Source organism: Zootoca vivipara, chromosome 6, assembly GCF_965207765.1.
Source record: "Zootoca vivipara chromosome 6, rZooViv2.hap1.1, whole genome shotgun sequence".
NCBI lineage: Eukaryota > Metazoa > Chordata > Lepidosauria > Squamata > Lacertidae > Zootoca > Zootoca vivipara.
The window spans coordinates 16,957,927-16,974,855 of record NC_142589.1 but is presented as its reverse complement, the minus strand read 5'-3'; the positions used below and the strand labels follow the sequence as shown (position 1 = coordinate 16,974,855).

General features: G+C 41.5%; 1 protein-coding gene across 13 annotated transcripts in view; it reads left to right on the top strand.

Moving 5' to 3' along the window:
• Window positions 1-1,874: 1,874 nt before the first annotated feature.
• GNB1 (G protein subunit beta 1) overlaps window positions 1,875-16,929 on the top strand; it is a 74,045-nt gene continuing 58,990 nt past the window's right edge. For 6 of the 13 annotated variants that reach the window (XM_035121160.3, XM_035121157.3, XM_035121159.3 and 3 more), the window contains exon 1: window positions 1,875-2,275. The gene's annotated coding sequence lies outside the window, so the exon portion shown is untranslated. Of the gene's footprint in view, window positions 2,276-3,553; window positions 4,004-16,929 lie in introns of those variants that run through there. The other 7 variants (XM_088671644.1, XM_088671640.1, XM_088671641.1 and 4 more) reach the window with 6 other exon arrangements.

The following is a 16,929-nucleotide window of genomic DNA, read 5'->3' as shown; positions in this document are numbered from 1 at the left end:
AGCATTGTACTGTAAGTGAACTGTATACAGTGGGTTCTTAATGAGTGTTTGGCTTTAGGTTCTGCACAACAAGAGACATGCCTAAGACTCGGCAAAGTTTGTATTTGCTATTGGGAATTCTTTAACATCCACCTGAACTTAATGTATAGTAATCCTGGTTGCTAGGTGAAAAGGAAGGACACTCTATAGAGATTTTAGAAAATAACAAATAGATGTCTAGAAAATGACATAGACTAGAAAACGATGTGGAAAAAATAGATAGCAGCTCTTCATGACCTTGGTGTCCAAACAATTCACTCATCAATTCCACCTCTCATTTACTCATTGGCTAAAAGTACGGAAAGGTGGAAGCAGGCAGGCTGGGTCATCTCACTAAAATCACTCCAAAGGTTAGCTGCATATTTTGCTTCATAACTTTCTTTTTAAGAGGACTAGAGACTTGGGATTTTGTTTTAAACTAAAGTGCAACGTCTGGGGGCCCTGTTGGCTGTGGGGCCAGGTACAGCACTCTCAGAACGCCTGCTAATGGGTATAAGCATAACTAAATTTGGATTCAACCCAGCATATATTTAAAACTTTTTTAAAAAATCAAATAATCTGACAACCTGCTTAAAACCCCTTAAAACAACACCTCACATAGCTTGGTTTTCGGATTGAGGGCGGACCAAAAGGAGCAAGAACCAGTTATATTTGGAATCGCCGTTACGTGACTTTTAACTTTTACTACAATAACTTTCTTATTCATAACAAAACAAAAAAATCTCCTCACACAAACGACTCCCCTCCCCCAAAAAGAAACGAATCCCCTCACGTAGCCTGGTTTTGTCTGTGAGAAAGGTTGTAAGTATACAGTACAGGGAACCCAAAATGTAGGGTTGCCCTATTTTGAAGAACAAAAAGAAAAAAAAAAAAGAGGGCGCTATGACGGCCATTCAAAGCAAATAAAGGCAATTTGCCTCAAATTTTACCCCGAGAAAAAAAGAGAGGACGTGTCCTGGAGAAAGAGGACAACATGGCAACCCTACTAAGACCACCCATGTTGCCTTCCTTCACCACCACGAAGGGGCTCCTTTTAACCCCCCCCCTCCTTTCTAATCATGACGTTTTTATTTATTGGAAAAGACTAATATAATAAAATCGCCTCACACGCAGCAGCCTGTGAGAAAGGCCGGCGGTGGGCTTGATCCAAAAGGAGAAAAGGACCCCAAAGCAACGTGAAGTGACTTATTTTAACTTTGATAATATTATTTTTGATTTTTTTTGTTTATTAAAAAAAATCACCTCAAACTGCCTGGTTTTCAGTTCCAGGAAGGAGACGGCACGAGGCGGGGGGGGGGGCCGTCGAGGAGCAAAAAAAGAGAGAACCCAGGCAGGCCAAACGGCCGTGCTCGGGGTTTCCCAGCCGGGCCGCAAGGGCGGGGAAGCGAGCGAGCGGGAGGCAGAGAGAGAGAGAGAGAGAGAGAGAGAGAGGCAGAGAGAGAAGGGAGGAAGGAAGCAAGCAAGCAAGCAAGCAAGCAAGCAAGCAAGCGGGGAGTTGCCGCCTACCCTCGCCTGCCGCGCCCAACCCAGCCAGCCGAGACTCCGCTGCTTTCCCTATGGCCGCGAGCGGGAGCTGAGTGGCGGAGCCCACACCCACCCACAATAGCTTTTTTTTAAAAAAAACAAAAAACCGAGGACCGCGAAGAGAAAGAAAGAAAAACCGAGAGGAGGAAACGACCTCCCACACGTAACAAAACCTGCCCGCCCGAGCGACTCCCTCAGGGGACCCCTTGCCCGCCCGCCCGCCTCCTCTTGATTCGACGTTCCTGTTGGTGGTGCAGCCGCCGCCCTCCCTCTTCCCTCTCTCTCTCTCTCTCCCCCTCCCCCTCCTTGGTGCGTTTCTTCGGGAGGAAACGGAGCGGCTGCCAGGCGCAGCGCGGGACGGACGGCGGCGGTGACGAGGCGACGGCGGCGGCGACAGCAGCAGCAGCAGGGGCTTCCTCCTCCCCCCTCCCGGTTTATTTCTCTTTCTGTGTCCCCCCTCCACCCCTCCCCCGGTTTCCTCCTCTTCCTCTTCCTCCTCCTCTCTGCTTCCTCCCTCGACGCTGCCTCCTGCCCCGCTGGCTGGACTGACGGACTGAATTGACTGGGAGGAGGAGGAAGGAGGAGAACCGGCGCCTCTCGGCGGGGGTCTTGCGAGGGGGTCGCCCGCCCGGCAGGGAGGGAGAAGGAGAGGAGGGCGTATTGGCTGGGGGCGGCGGCGGCGGCCGTGGATGAGCAACGACCGTCGAGGAAGGTGAGAGAAAGAGAGAAGAAAGCATAATATGTAGTATTATTGGAGGGGGGTGTTTCGAAATCTCCCTCGCAGGGATCCTAATCTCGTCCCCCCACCCCACCCTTTACAGCTTTGCTTGCCGTCCTTATTACGGACCCAGCTCGTATATTCACCCTGAAAAAACAGGCCTTGTTCGCCCCGTTCTTATAAATACCAACAAAACCCCCGAACCCCATGACAGCCCCTGTTCACATCCCCACCCTGAAAAACAGGCCTTACTGATCCGATCCTGGGCGGGTTCATACTCTTCCCACCCACCCCGCAAAAAACCAGGCCTTCGGTTAATCCTGAAAAATCGGGAGACCTTGTTCATCTCCCGAAGCCTAAAATCAGGCCTTATTCATCCCATCTTTTTTAAAAAACCAACCACCTCCCAATCGCTGATCTTGCATGCAGCCCCATCAAATCGCTCCCCGGAGACCCTATTCAACCCCCGCCCCATTACGATCTCTCCAGGTCCTGTTAAGTCACCTTAAACCCTTGTCTTTTAACCAGTATTTTCTAAACTCTCAACATCAGCCAATCTTGTTTCTCTCCCCACGGCCCTGTTTTTTAGGTGCTTCCTAACCCCCTTTCTTCCTCTGCCACCCCCGCAGAAGCCTCCATTTCGCTCCCTTTTAAAATCATTTTCTCCCCCCACCTTAAAATACTCTATCCTCACTTCTCCCATCTAGATACCTACCCCCCCCCATATCATCTCCTTTTCTGAAAAAAAAATTGTTGGCAAAAAAAGGAAAAAATTCAGTGTTTGTTATTGGGGACGGAGGAACCCTTTAATCCCCAAGCCTGGGTCCCTCCTGTTTTAGCCAAATCATGGTTCTCTTCCTTTTCTAGCCTTCTAAAAAGAGCAATGCAAAAACTAAGAGTACTGAACTGATCAATTCCCCCCATATTTTCTCTTTCCTTTCACCTCATACACTTTCATCTCCTTCCTACTTCATGACTTAAATCTTGCTCCTTTCTGCCCCACTTCTTTCTTTCACCCCTCTGTTTTTACCTCTCCCCGCAGAATTTCCCTCTCCCAGCTGCTTTTGACTGCCCTTCCCTATTACAGCTACTTCTGCTTTCCCCTCCCTTTTTAATACTCTCCCTTGCTGTTTCAAATCCTTTCCCTATCTACTCCCCTCCATTTTGCACTCTTTTCTCTCTCTCTCTCTCTCTCTCTCTCTCTCTCTCTCTCTCTCTCTCTCTCTCTCCCCTTCCCTATCCTGTCCTCTCCCCCCATCCTACAATGCCATCCTTCCTGACTAGGCGAGGTGCCCTGCCCTTTTTTGTTAGGGCTGCTGACACAGGAAATCAAGAAATAACCATTTCGGTTTTTTTGCTTTCATTGTCTCCATCACTGTCCCACCCATCTCAGAACATCAGGGAGGGGGAGTGTTTTTCTGTAGCAGCTGGCCAGAGATAGGAAAAGGGTGTGTGTGTGGGGGGGGTGTTGTTGTTGAAGAACTGATTCTTTTCTGCATGCGTTGAGGCTAGAATTGGGGGAGGGGGAGGGGAAGGAGGCAAGCTAGTCCACAGAGGATGCTTGGGAGAAAATCTCAAGAGAGTGCTGTTTGTGTGTGGCTGGTACTGTAATGGTGGAAAATTGATTGGAGGAGAGGAAAACAGGGTGAGATTGCTTTAGGCAACCCCTGGCCAAGGAGAAGGCTAAGAAAATGGAATCTTGGTGGTTTTCTTCTTCCTACGGTAGGAAATGGTTTGGAGGCGGGGAGAGAATAAGAAATGCTTCTACTTTCACTGTCATAGCAGAGAGATTTATCTGCTGTTTTTTTAGTTGCCTTTCTGCTTTAATAGGTGTTGTATAATTTTGCCATTAATGTCTGCTCAGGGTAGACGTTGGCTGCTGGAGAACTAGGGAACATGCAAATATGATTTTTGTGTTTTTGTTTTTTTTTAAAAAAAGCAATTTAAGGAAAATTGCTTTTGTAGTAAAAGGTTTTTTTTAAAATAACTAGTTGAATTTCTAAAACCACATAAGGGAAATGCTTGTGGAGGCTATTGTGTGACTTTAAATAATAAATTAATCCAGAGGATAAGGAAGGATTTTATTTTTTAAATAATGTGTCAAGAAGAATATTAGAATGATATAGAGGTTATCAATTTGTCACTGTGATGAAGAACTAAAAATTTAACGAATGTGATTTTTTGTCATGATTGCCTTAGCAAAACCACTTATTCGAACACATTTTATGCAAGATATATATATTTTAGGCACTTTAAACAAGGCAAATGCTGTTTCCTTAAAAAAAAATGAAAGCTTGGAAATGGGGAAAGCTGCTTCTCCCACCACCTATCCATGTGGATCTGGATGTGGTGAAAGAATAATACAGTACCAAAAATTGAAAGGAGGCTGCTGTCACCATTTATGTACATAGTCTGAGGAGAGGTTTGTTGCACATTTTGAAGCTTTCCTTCTAAGCACAGGCTTGTAAATAAAGACAAACTGTTTCTTCTGGTTTTGTGAAATGCATGTTAGAAAACAAGAGATGAAGATGAGATCTTAATTAATCTTATATATTAAGCATTCTCTCTCTTGTAATTTTGGGAAGAGGGGATTGAATAGGTCAATTGTTTTAGTGGTTGCAGATTATGGAGGGTGTGCTTGTTCTCTCCCTCCCCCCCATTTTTTTCTGGGAATGAATGGATCTTTTTGTGCTGGGCCCGGTAACTGCAACAAGATGGCGTTTGCATGAAGGCAACTCTTCGTTTTCAACTAAACACAGCTTCACCAAACCAAATCATGTTTAAATTCCTCTTCTGACTTTGATAAGCCTTTTTTTTTAATTAACAGATTTGTTTTGCTGGGGCTAGGGGATTGGCAGATGTTCTAGGTTTTTAATCTTTTGATGCTTTTCAGTCTCCAAATAAAGCTGGGTGGGTGGAGTAAATAGTTTTATTGAAATTTTTACATAGTGGCATAAATACATGGGATAAAGTGATGGGATCATTTTAACTTCTCAAAGCCTCCTCATAAGAGTTTAACACTCTTTCCCCCCTAGAATGTTGCCACCAATTTTCTTCTACAGAGGGCTTACATAAATCTTATACAAGCATTATTTGTAGAACTGTGTAATCTGTCAGTGTGATCACATGTGACCTCTTTGTGATGGAAAGGAAATGCAGTTCTGCTCCTTTGCAAAAAATATGACAGCTTCTGCAACAGTATTTGACCTGAAATTCTTCAGTGAAATATATATATATATATAAAAGGGGCATGAAGCAGAAGTTTGCTTGATCAGTAGAACATTTTCCCTAGTCTTTTATATTTTTATACAAGTTTTTACATATTTTTAAGTACTTACTGGAGTAGGTTGTACAATTGAATGAGATTTTAAAAGTTGGTAACATTCTTCATTAAAAAACCAATAGCTAATATTAATTCACATTCCAACTGGGTTAAAGTGCAGTGCTGCAGACTTCAAACTGACCCAAAGCAGATTAATTTGGAAGTGAGCAGAACATATTTCACAATACAGTGTGCATGTTTGGAATTGTACCTGCTTTTGCAGAAACATTTGGAATTACACTATTTGGATGTCAGATGGCATCAAATTATTGTTTATTGCTTTAAAATAATACTATCAAATTTTATTAGTTTAATTTTTTATCTTGCATCTGAAAAGTCACCAGGGCAGTCTAGATGACATTTATTTATTTAGTACACATATCTTGCAATTAGTAAAATGCAAAGTATATCTTGAGTTTAAAAGTAACCCCCAACTCTTTATTATGGGTTTTAATTTATCAGTGTTCTTTGCATTTGGCATCGGGTTTCTTTTTCTGGGGAGTTGGGTCTGTTTTGTGTTTCTGCTTTGGTACAGTACATTGTAGTTGAGGCCCACATAAAGAATAGATAATTTGGATAAATGCGTAAGATATTAATCGACAGTTACTTGTCAGTATTGTATTTTCATGTGCACACCACAGGGAAAATTTTGATCATGTTTTATATTTTCCTTTCTTTGCCCTTTTCTCTATGAGCAGGTGTTAAAATTACCTAAGGGCCTGTGTTCACTAGGGTTTATCCCTATTTATTCCTTGCAGCTTCTAGGTCAATGTGGAAGTAGGCATTCTGTCATGATACTTTATGTGTCTGGCATTGAGAAACTCATTGTTAATCCACTTACTTGGAAAAGTTTGAACTTGGAAGTTAACCATATCATTGTATGGGGACACTGGTGGATGTTACAATACCTAGGCATTATGTCTGGTGGGAGATGGATGGATGAGGAAGTCTGAAATATGTTCTATTAAACTAAATTAAAAGCATAAGTTAGAGGTGGCTTGGCCTCTTTTGCAGATGAAAACTAACAACAAACAAGGCTTTAGTATAAGGATGTCAATTTCTGTTGTATCTTTAACAGCTAAGCATAGTGACCGGTCATAATAGTGGTTATGTAGCCAGCAAATAAATGCTGTACGTTTTGAGTAGATTGATTAACAGAAACACACATTACTGTTTTGGCTTTTTGGTCATCCTTTCTGCGAATCAGCCCTGCACATAGCTTGCATTTTGTGTGCAATAAGCTTCTTGAAGTTCCAGGAAGTAAAGTTAGGTCATTAAAAGAGCCACTGACTGTTCTAGGAGGCATTGCTGTGATTTCTCAACCACAGTTTGGAGTCAGAGCACTTTTTCTTCAGGTGAAGATTGTATCTAGTCTATGATCTAGAAATGAATTTTAAAATGTGCATTACATATTAAGTTGATTCTACAACCTCACATAATGCTGATATAATCCAACTGGTACTAATTAAAGAGTATGACTGAATAAAATATATTTTGCTATTAACAGGACTTTCAGTGGAATAATCACACTTCTGCTAAAAATGAATGTAGCTTTTGCTTTCTGTATTTTGCTTCCTGCAATTGGCTCAAGTTTCAGTCCCTGGATTGGATTAAATTCTTACTGTCCATGGATTTTGGCTTTGCATTAGTGGATTGGTAATTGATATTCTCAATTTTAATATCCAGATGTAGCCATATGGCATTCCGTATTGTTTGAGATTGCCATTAACACGAGCTTGATAGAAGAAAGAAGGGAATGAATAATTTTGTGTAGATGGCAGATTTGGCACTGAATAAAAATCCTTAGTGCTGTCATCTTCTTTCCCCTTGCCCTCAGCAGGCATAATAGGAAAAGGAGAGTTTCTAGGATAATTGGTCATTTTGAAAGTATCAGTCATTGAGAAATGGCTAAAGATTGGTTGCTTTTAAACCAAATAGTCAATTACTGTATATTTGGAGCCTAGAATGGCAGTCATTACAAATGCAAGTGACAGGGTCGCATCCCAGAAGGCTTATAGGCAAAGGCAGAACTAAGATGACGACAAAGGGCAGGAGGAGGGAGGTTTCTGACACTGTAGAATAAGTGCAGGCTCTGATGGTTTATGAAAGCTTTTGTTCGGAAAATGTGCATTGTAAGGTAAAAATTTAAAGGCATTGATGATAAAGAGCAGGAAGCTATACCAGTCATAAGGAGTAGTAGAGAAAAAAGGGAGCTGATACCAGATGAGAATATGTAATGGGGAGTGAAGGTTGAGCGGTACTGATTCAATAAGAAGATGGTCTCTCAGCAGTGTTTGTTTGTTTGTTTATTTATTAAAGCAATAAAATTCATATATTGTTTGATTGTAAAAACCAAAAGCAGTTTCCAAACTTTGGATACATCGTTTATTAAATGTTGGAGCAGAATCCTACAGAGTTGATGAGAAATAATGCATCTCTTAAATACATATTTGAGATATTTCAGAGGAGTTGTGTGTTTAGATGCCTGCATTTTAAAATTTGGAAACTCTGGACAATGTTTGTATCCATTACTTCCATGTTTTGCTTTGTTTTTGTTTTAAATATAGCAGTGGAAGTCATTCATATTGGGACTGAGGAATTGGAGTTAATCCCACCCACAATTTTTCTGGTTGCTCCACATCCATTTGCTGTGTAGTACATGCTTTGCTGTCTTGGGCCAAAAGCAGTTTTGGGAGGTATATTTTAACTAGGAAAAAGGGAGAGAAGGGTTAAAGCACCGTAAAGGTAAAGGGGCCCCTGACCATCAGGTCCAGTCGTGTCCGACTCTGGGGTTGCGGCGCTCATCTCGCTCTATAGGCCGAGGGAGCCGGCGTTTGTCCGCAGACAGCTTCCGGGTCATGTGGCCAGCATGACAAAGCTGCTTCTGGCGAACCAGAGCAGCGCACGGAAACGCCGTTTACCTTCCCGCCGGACCGGTCCCTATTTATCTACTTGAACTTTGATGTGCTTTGGAACTGCTAGGTTGGCAGGAGCTGGGACCGAGCAACGGGCGCTCACCCCGTTGCAGGGATTCGAACCGCCGACCTTCTGATCAGCAAGCCCTAGACTCTGTGCTTTAATCCACAGCGCCACAGCTGCATTCACCATTTTTTAAAAAACGGGAAGATCTTAGTGTCATTTAGTTGTATCCATAGTCTCTTTCCACACCAGAGTTTTCTTTGCCATCTTTAAGGCTTACTTCGTTTTATTATGTCAGGAAGATACTTTATCAAATGCACAGATGGTGAAGGGGGCACACACACTTTATATTTATCATTTCCACAACTATAGCATTTAGAAACTAAGGGAATACTTTTATCTTTCTGAGAACCTTTTGTGTGTTTATCTGTATTTTGTTTCTGTAAGTACTGTTTACCATATGGATTTTACAATAGTTTAAATTTGAAAATATGTGTTATATTTATCTTCTTTACCTCACTCTCACCTTCCTGCCACATAGCAATAAAAAATGCCAATTGGCACCATCTTTTTAAATTATCTATGGGGATTTGGAAAATTGTGTGAATGTAGTGCTAATATATTAGTGGGAAAGGGTTAAATGAAATGTGTAACTTCATAAATTCACTACAGATTTTCTGCTTCAATCTTATTGCTTCTTGTATATACCGTACTTGCTAGTAAGAAAAAATAGGCTAACCTGAGGCAAGTGGAAGATCCTTTACCAAAGATCACGCCCATGAATTGATATAATTCATGTGTAAAACCTCATCTGATACTCATCTCTTACATCTTTAAAAGTGAATTATGCTGATATGTTCTCTTACAAGTGAGATGCATTAAAAAACTGTTTCATATCTTTTCATCTAAGAACAGGAAGGGATTCTCTAACTTAACAACTCTAAAGCTGTGGTTCACCTAAGTGTGAGTTTTCAGGAGTCTTGAAGGCATGATTTACTTCTCAGTTTGTAGTTTGGTAGGACCTTGAAAGAGTGGTACAGTGGAACCTCGGTTTATGAACATCTCGGTTTACGAATTTTCGGTTTCTGAACGCTGCGGACCCATCTGGAACGGATTAATCCACTTTCCATTACTTCCAATGGGAAAGTTCGCTTCAGTTTATGAATGCTTCAGTTTAAGTACTCCGCGGACCGTCTGGAACAGATTAATCCACTTTCCATTACTTTCAGTGGGAGAGTTCGCTTCAGTTTATGAACAGACTTCCGGAACCAATTGTGTTCATAAACCGAGGTACCACTGTATATGCATTCTCCACAGCATTAAGATCTAAATGCAAGCTCTTGGTCTTTTAAGAATGGTGGTTGATGGTGTTATAAACAAAGTGAGCTGTGGCAAAATTCTCATTTTTCTGATGAGGATATGCCTTAGGCCCACTCTCCTATTATACACAAGCAGGCTGTCACTTTTTAATTCAGTAGTTCAGTTTTTTAGGAGTCATTCTTGTTTGAGGGCAAAGGCATCTCTCAGGTGCAGCTTAAAGTTGGGCAAGAGCCGTTAAGCTGCCTGTCAAGAAGCCAGAGAGTGATACCTTCCAAAATCTAATTTTGTGTTCAGAGTGGTGTTTCTGGATATGTGAGTAGGTTCAACACTTCTGGATGTTGAAATTGAGGAGTCTCTTGTGGCAAACTTTGATACTCCCTACTTTAAACAAAAAAAAGTGTACTTAGCTTTATGTATACCCTAATGAAATAACAGTGTAGTGTATAGGTTTGGTGCTTAGGTTCTTGTATTAAATTAGGAGCACATTAGCGAGAGGTGAAATGTATAAGACTTATTAGGTGACTTAAAACCTGTGTTTTGCCATGACTGCTAATTTGAATAGAATTGCCAAAATTTATGAAAATCTACATAAGCTTTCCATGATTCTTTCACTATCTTTTTGAAGTATCAAAGATACTTTCATAAGAGGAAGGTCATTTAGAATATTGACACATAAAGGAATGGTAAGGGATGTGAGCTTTTGTCTAGTAATGACATTTTTTCCCCTGAGAGAAGAATTTTAACTTTGTCTTCTAATTACAAGTTAGCTACTTCAAAGGCTCATTTAAATGGCCTGAAGTAATTTTCAACGCATTCCTGAAATTACTTGTGTTTTTGCCCCTTTGGATGCCTGTGGGAATGCTAAAATTAACTGATCTTTCTTTTACAGCCCTGCCTCCAAGTACACCTTTCTTCTTATTGTTTGCCATTACAGTAGACCCACAACATCCACACATTTAACTTGTGTGCATTCAGCTTTATGTGTGTGGGGATTTTAAAAACAAACAAACTTGGAATAGGGGGTGGTGTTCCATGAAAAATGACTGGCAATTTCACCTGCCAATGAACCCCATGTGTTTTGGCTTTAGGTGCGATTTCCTGAATGCAGCCCCTGTGTAATTTGAGGCCTTATTTTATTGAAATGTCAGGGGGACTGGGGAGGTGATAAATGTAATGTGTTTTAGAAACCTAGGAAACTGATATATACTGAGTCAAAACATTAATCCATCTAGCTCAGTATTGTCTACTTGGACTGGCAGTAGTCAAACATCTTTCAGACAGGAGTCTTTCCCAGCTCTATTGGAAGATGCCAGGAGCTGATTGTGATACTTTTTGTATGTGTTCTATCTACTGCATTGAGCCATGACCTTTGTCTTAATATTATAGCAGATCCAAATGTTTGCTGCATAGTGTTTTAAAAGCAGACTAAAAAGAACTTCATATATATGAGAGATACCAGTAGTGTGAGCTGTTTTTAATTTAAGGCTTTTAACATAAACCTCAACCTGCAATGGCTCCTCTTTGCAAGTTTCATTATTTTAATGATTTGATGTAAAATTCTGACCTTATTTTTCTGAGCTGTTTCCATGTGAATAGAATATTGCAATGGCATATTTTGCTGCATTTAAGAAAAGCATCTCCTTGAGCATAAAAAGCACATGTTTAAAGTTCATGAAAAAGTATGGTTAGTGCTCTATGAATACATCTCTAGAAGTGTTTGTATACTTTTGGACTGGACTCAATGATGTTTTGATTTGCTAAGTTGATCTGCAAAATTTTACCAGGTGATAGCTTGTTCTGTGAGAGGATGAAAAGTTCTCTCCCTGTATGCAGCTCTCAAGGTTTTGTAAGTAATGTAATTGGTAATGGTGTGAGCTGAAAAGATACCTGTTCATTGATGAGGTGATACTTGACTTCACTAAGTGGCTTCAGATAAGCAACCATCTGCCTTAGCCCCTCACATCTGTATATTATTGTTGTTGGCATCCATCGGTCTTGAGAGACAATGGAGTGTGCCTCCAGTGGTGAAGTCTTAACTGCAGTGGTAGGTGTACCAAAGTGACCTCCCATGGGCACAAACCTGGGCAGTATGTTTGGAGGTCCTGGGCTGCCCAGACAACTACACACACACCCCGGTCTCACTGATGTGGTCCAAAGGAAAGCAGAGCAATATGTTTGGCACCAGCTTGGCTGCAGGAGTTGCCAGAAGGAGGTATACAAGGTGCTATCCAACCGTCTTAGAGATTCCACTCTGGAGAGTAGCCAATGGGTCTCAAACCCTCAGTGAATTACGACTTCCCCTGCATGCGAAGACAGGCTGCAGCAGATTAAGTGGATGAGACCAGTACTGGATCCAACAGCAAAGAAGGCAGTTTATGCAGGTCCTGTAGAGGAAAGTAAGGGGCAGATGGGGCTCATCAGCCTGGGAATGTAGCCCATCTAGGAGGAGGAAAACCCTGAAACTAAATCTCTGCTGCCTTGCAGTACATTTTTGGGAGAAGAAAAGGCTAAGAAGTAAACCCAACCATTGGTTGTCGAGCTTAATCTGTTCCAGCAGTCCATTCGACTCCCGGAACGGTTTGAAAATCAAGGCACAGCTTCTGATTGGCTGCAGGAGCTTCCTGCACTCGATCGGAAGCCACGTTGGACGTTCAGCTTCCAAAAAACATTCACAAACTGGAACACTCACTTCTGGGTTTGCGGTGTTTGGGGGCCAAAACGTCCAAGTACCAAGACGTTTGACAACCAAGGTACGACTGTATAATACTGGATTGTTATTAAATATTGATACATTAAAAGAATTTTAAGTGTGGGGTTCCGGTTTCCGCCTGCAGGAATGGCGGACCTGTTTTCCATCTCTCTGACCTTCGTAAGGAATTTGGCGGTTGCTAGGGGAGTAAATGGCAACCCCCTACCCTCTCCGGGGGTTACGGAGAGGGGCCGCTGGCCCGCGATGCCCCCAGACCCACTCCGACTGTTTTTGGAGTGGGGGGAGCTTGGGCTGAGCACTTACGACGGCCAGGACTCCCGGACGCTAATCTGCATGGCGGGGATTTCCATGGTTAAAGAAGATAATTAGGCTTAAATCTATGGACATACTTCAGAAGGAGGGGAAGAAGCGCTGTTTACTGCTGAGAATTTTATGCTGCTGAGCGAGAGGAGTCAAAGAATGTACGGCATCTGGAAGAAGGATTGATGGGGACGGAGCGATAAGGGAAGCAAGTTTTTATTTTTTCTTCATATTGTTGCCTCGTATCTTCCCGGACGCGATGTCCTGGCTTGTTTGGAGTGAAAGAGAAGCAAAAGACTGTGTGAGTTGAACTTTATAGCTGTTGTTACTGAGCATATTTCTTAAAGATGTGAAGTTGCCGATGAGAAAAGCCCCCCCCTAGTCAGACGGAAGGAGTTCTGGACGCGTTCGGAGGATTTATGAGCTGTGACGCACTTTAAATTGGAGCAGCGACCTGAAGCTAAGTTCAGCTATAGGGCAAGGAGATCCATTAATTTACCAAGAGTTCATGGTTGGATGTTTGGGTCTCCTGCCTGAAAAAGCTGTAAATTCTATAAAGATAAATAAATCGTAAATCTTCATGGCTATGAGAGAAAATGAAAGTGATTTGAGCCTTTTAAGATGGCGCTGCTACTCCGTCGCAACAGGGAGCTCCACTAAGAAGATTTATGGGGAGGCTGGACTGATTAACTCACACAGGAGAAAGAACATCTGTGAAACTTCGTTTGACATTTATCTCAGCAGCTGGAACAATCGGATGAAAGTGGAAAACATCTAGGTGACTGTAAGGGGAAGATTTGGAATATTATGAGCTTGGAGGACGATTTGAACTTTAGAAATAAGACGGCAGTGGACAGTTGCGAGGAATTCCCAATTTCTTGAAGCATGGGAACCCAAAAATAAATTATTTAGATGATTTGGCATAACATTCGGTTTGATTGATATATATATGTGTATAATTTGAAATATTGAATGTGATATAATTGGTTTTAATTGGAAAATTAATAAAAATATTTTTTTTTTTAAAAAAAAAGAATTTTAAGTGTGGGCTCCTTGTTGCAGTTGGAGCTTAGAGGCGAGTCCTGAATCTGGCCAATTGAAGACTATTGTTTTAATGATGGCATGATGAAGATATACGAATTGATAACTGCTGACCAGAGGTGCTTGATCAAAGATCAGCCATTTGTTTAATGTTTATAGGTAATCATGCAGTCCTAGGTTTTATGTGCACTGCAGGTTACTAAGTCCTAGGTTTATTATGGCTGGCACATAGCCTGACCAATCAGTATGTTGAAATCTTATCATTTCTAATTGGTCCCAGTTGCTTTTGAAAACTAGGTAGATTGTGTTAACTCCCACCTTTTAACAACAGACTTAGCTGTTACTTTCATAAATCACTTGAACTAATGACAGCAGTTCTGCATGAGGTGGCAATTGGTGTTCTTATTTAAACACTTATAAAGTTTGTTGCTGTCACAACTATATCTTTTTGGAAAGGAGTGTAGTGGCTCTCTAAATTTAATACACACTATTGCTTCAAAGATTTCAGTTTGATCATAAGTTTCATCTTCCCTAGATTCACACAAATTCTGGCAACAAATAAGCAAGTATACAAATACAGAAAGTGTTTGAAATTCACCAGGTACATTTTGTACCTTACTATTGGCCACTTACAACCACTTGAAGATGCCCATGTGCTAGGATGGCACCTGATGTCTCCACCATCTGGAGGTGTATGTCTGGAGATCCTTGGATCTTGACTGTTTTCATACACTAGCAACACATCCTGTAGAATTCTGTCCATTGTATTTTATCTGCACAATCAGAATGGATTTCAAGAACCAAAAAGTTCCAGGTGGCGAAAAAGTCACCTGGCCCCAAAATGGCAACTAGGCATTCCATTTTGGCAACCGTTTGGCGACTCTGGTTTAAGGAGCCATTCGGTATCTAGCTTATATATCTGCATTTCTAACACTGCATACATACTGATGCTTGGTTGAGATCCTACAAGAAAGAAATGGCTGGCAAGGGTGGGAGCTCAAAGGAGCCCAACAAGCTTAAAAGCTATGCAGGAATCCAGCAGCTGCAAAACTACAGTATCAAGGATGGCCCCACTGACTCATGAAGATGGATGGAGTTTGACAAATGCATGGTTCTGTAACCTTGCTTTTGGCAGAAACAGTAGGTTTGGTCTACGATGTAGTCTCCTACGGCAAACAAAGTGGAATAGGAATTTTACCTTGCTTAGGTAATTGTGACAAAATGAACCATGAGCCATAATTGGTGATTGTCAAACACTAGCTAGAGCGTTTAATAGGATACAGTTTTATGTTTAATGCAAATGTATTTCCCATATGATTTCGTGAGATTTGTTAGTTTTCCCATACAATTTCCCCTTCCCACCCCACCCCATATCCATTGAAATGGTTCAAACAATTGTCCTCAGCCACGGGCACGTCTTTAATTTCCACCGAATGTTTTTTGTTCTAGTAGTTATTATCCATTGAAGATAGGGTTCCATCTGGTCCTTATCATAGTGAAAATCTAACCAGTTGGAAGGAGATAATTCAATGTATGTAAAAAAATTTGTAAAAAATGCAAATGTATTGAAATTGGAAATGCTGTTCACCTTAGGACACATAAGTAATTTTACATTAATAACCAATTTGCTCTCTTTCAGTTTTGTGCCTGTCTGAATTGCACTTAACCCAATGTTTTAATCTTGTTTTGAACATTTGTTTCTGAAAGATGCTTGGCATCCACTCAGGATTTGTGCAGCCCAAGTGAGTGTGAGACTGTAATGAGAAGTTAGCCAGTCTCTTGAGCATGGAACCCTTTGAGTTCTGAAAGGCAATAATATCTAGCACTAGGCTTTCACCCAGCCTCAAGGAGCTAATGCAGGGGAAATGCAGTACTAGGCAGTGCATTGCATATCTAGATGCTTTGCAACCCCCCTGTAGTCAGCAATTCCTTCATACTATACAAGAGAGGTGGGGGGGGGGCAGGCGGAGAGTAATGATTATCTTGCGGTGGGTGTTGATCTGTCTCCCCTAACTGCAGACATGCAGCCTACGACAGATTACTGCATCAAGGGAATGCAGCCCTTAACAGTAAAAAGATTCCCTCATCCCTGATAATAAACACTTCAGAAATGATGATTGCATATAATGGTTCTGTCTGCTAGAGAGATCTTTGTGCTAGAAGATGAACCTTTAGTAACGGGGTTTCTTGGAATCTTAGTGAAGATGTAGGTCTAGGAGTGTAGTGCAATGTCTGTAATAGGAGCATTTAGCATTGTGTGGATCAAAATTTGAAGGCTGCTTTCTATTCCAAGAATTCTTGGGTGTCAGGGAAGAATTACATAGTATATAGTATATTAAAGTGATAGAATGCCAGTCAAAATATAGTTGCCCCAAATGCAGCAGTCAGAAATAAGAGAAGTTACTAGCTTTTCATAGAAGCATCATAAGATTTCTTGCTTGGGGTGACTTGACTAGGCAGAGGTTTTTAAACTGTGATTGCCAACCTGGCACCCAGAAATCTCCACATAGCCACAATTGGACCCATACCAGTAGCAAAACACACCTCACCCCTGGGGAATTTTGAACACTGGTTGGTCTCAACCAGGAATTGGAATAGTGGTACAAGGGTGATAATTGCTGAGCTGGCCTAGAAGATCCTCTGCTCCTCCAGCTCCCAGGAATCAGAAAGGCACAGGTCTTCACAACTGAGCACTGGGAAGAAGCTTAGTTTAAATCAGGAAATGGTTGTTTCCATCTCTGTTACTAGGGGGTGAGGGAAGTGCCAGGTGTTGGGTTGTGTTCAATGTTAGCCCTGCTCAAAGTCGTCCTGTTGGAATTTTGGTGCATTAATGTATTTCAAGTTGTTAATCAAAGAAGAAATGTCATTAGCCTGGTTACTTGGAAGAGATAAGGAACAGAGAAAAGATGCATACAAGCATCTTAAAAACTGCTCTGTTACTTTGGCCTGTATTTAAGTATAAGGTAGGATTCTTAGTTCTGTGTGAGGATTTCCTTGAGTTTTAAGTAGCTCTGAACCTTTAGAGCAGGTGTGGTG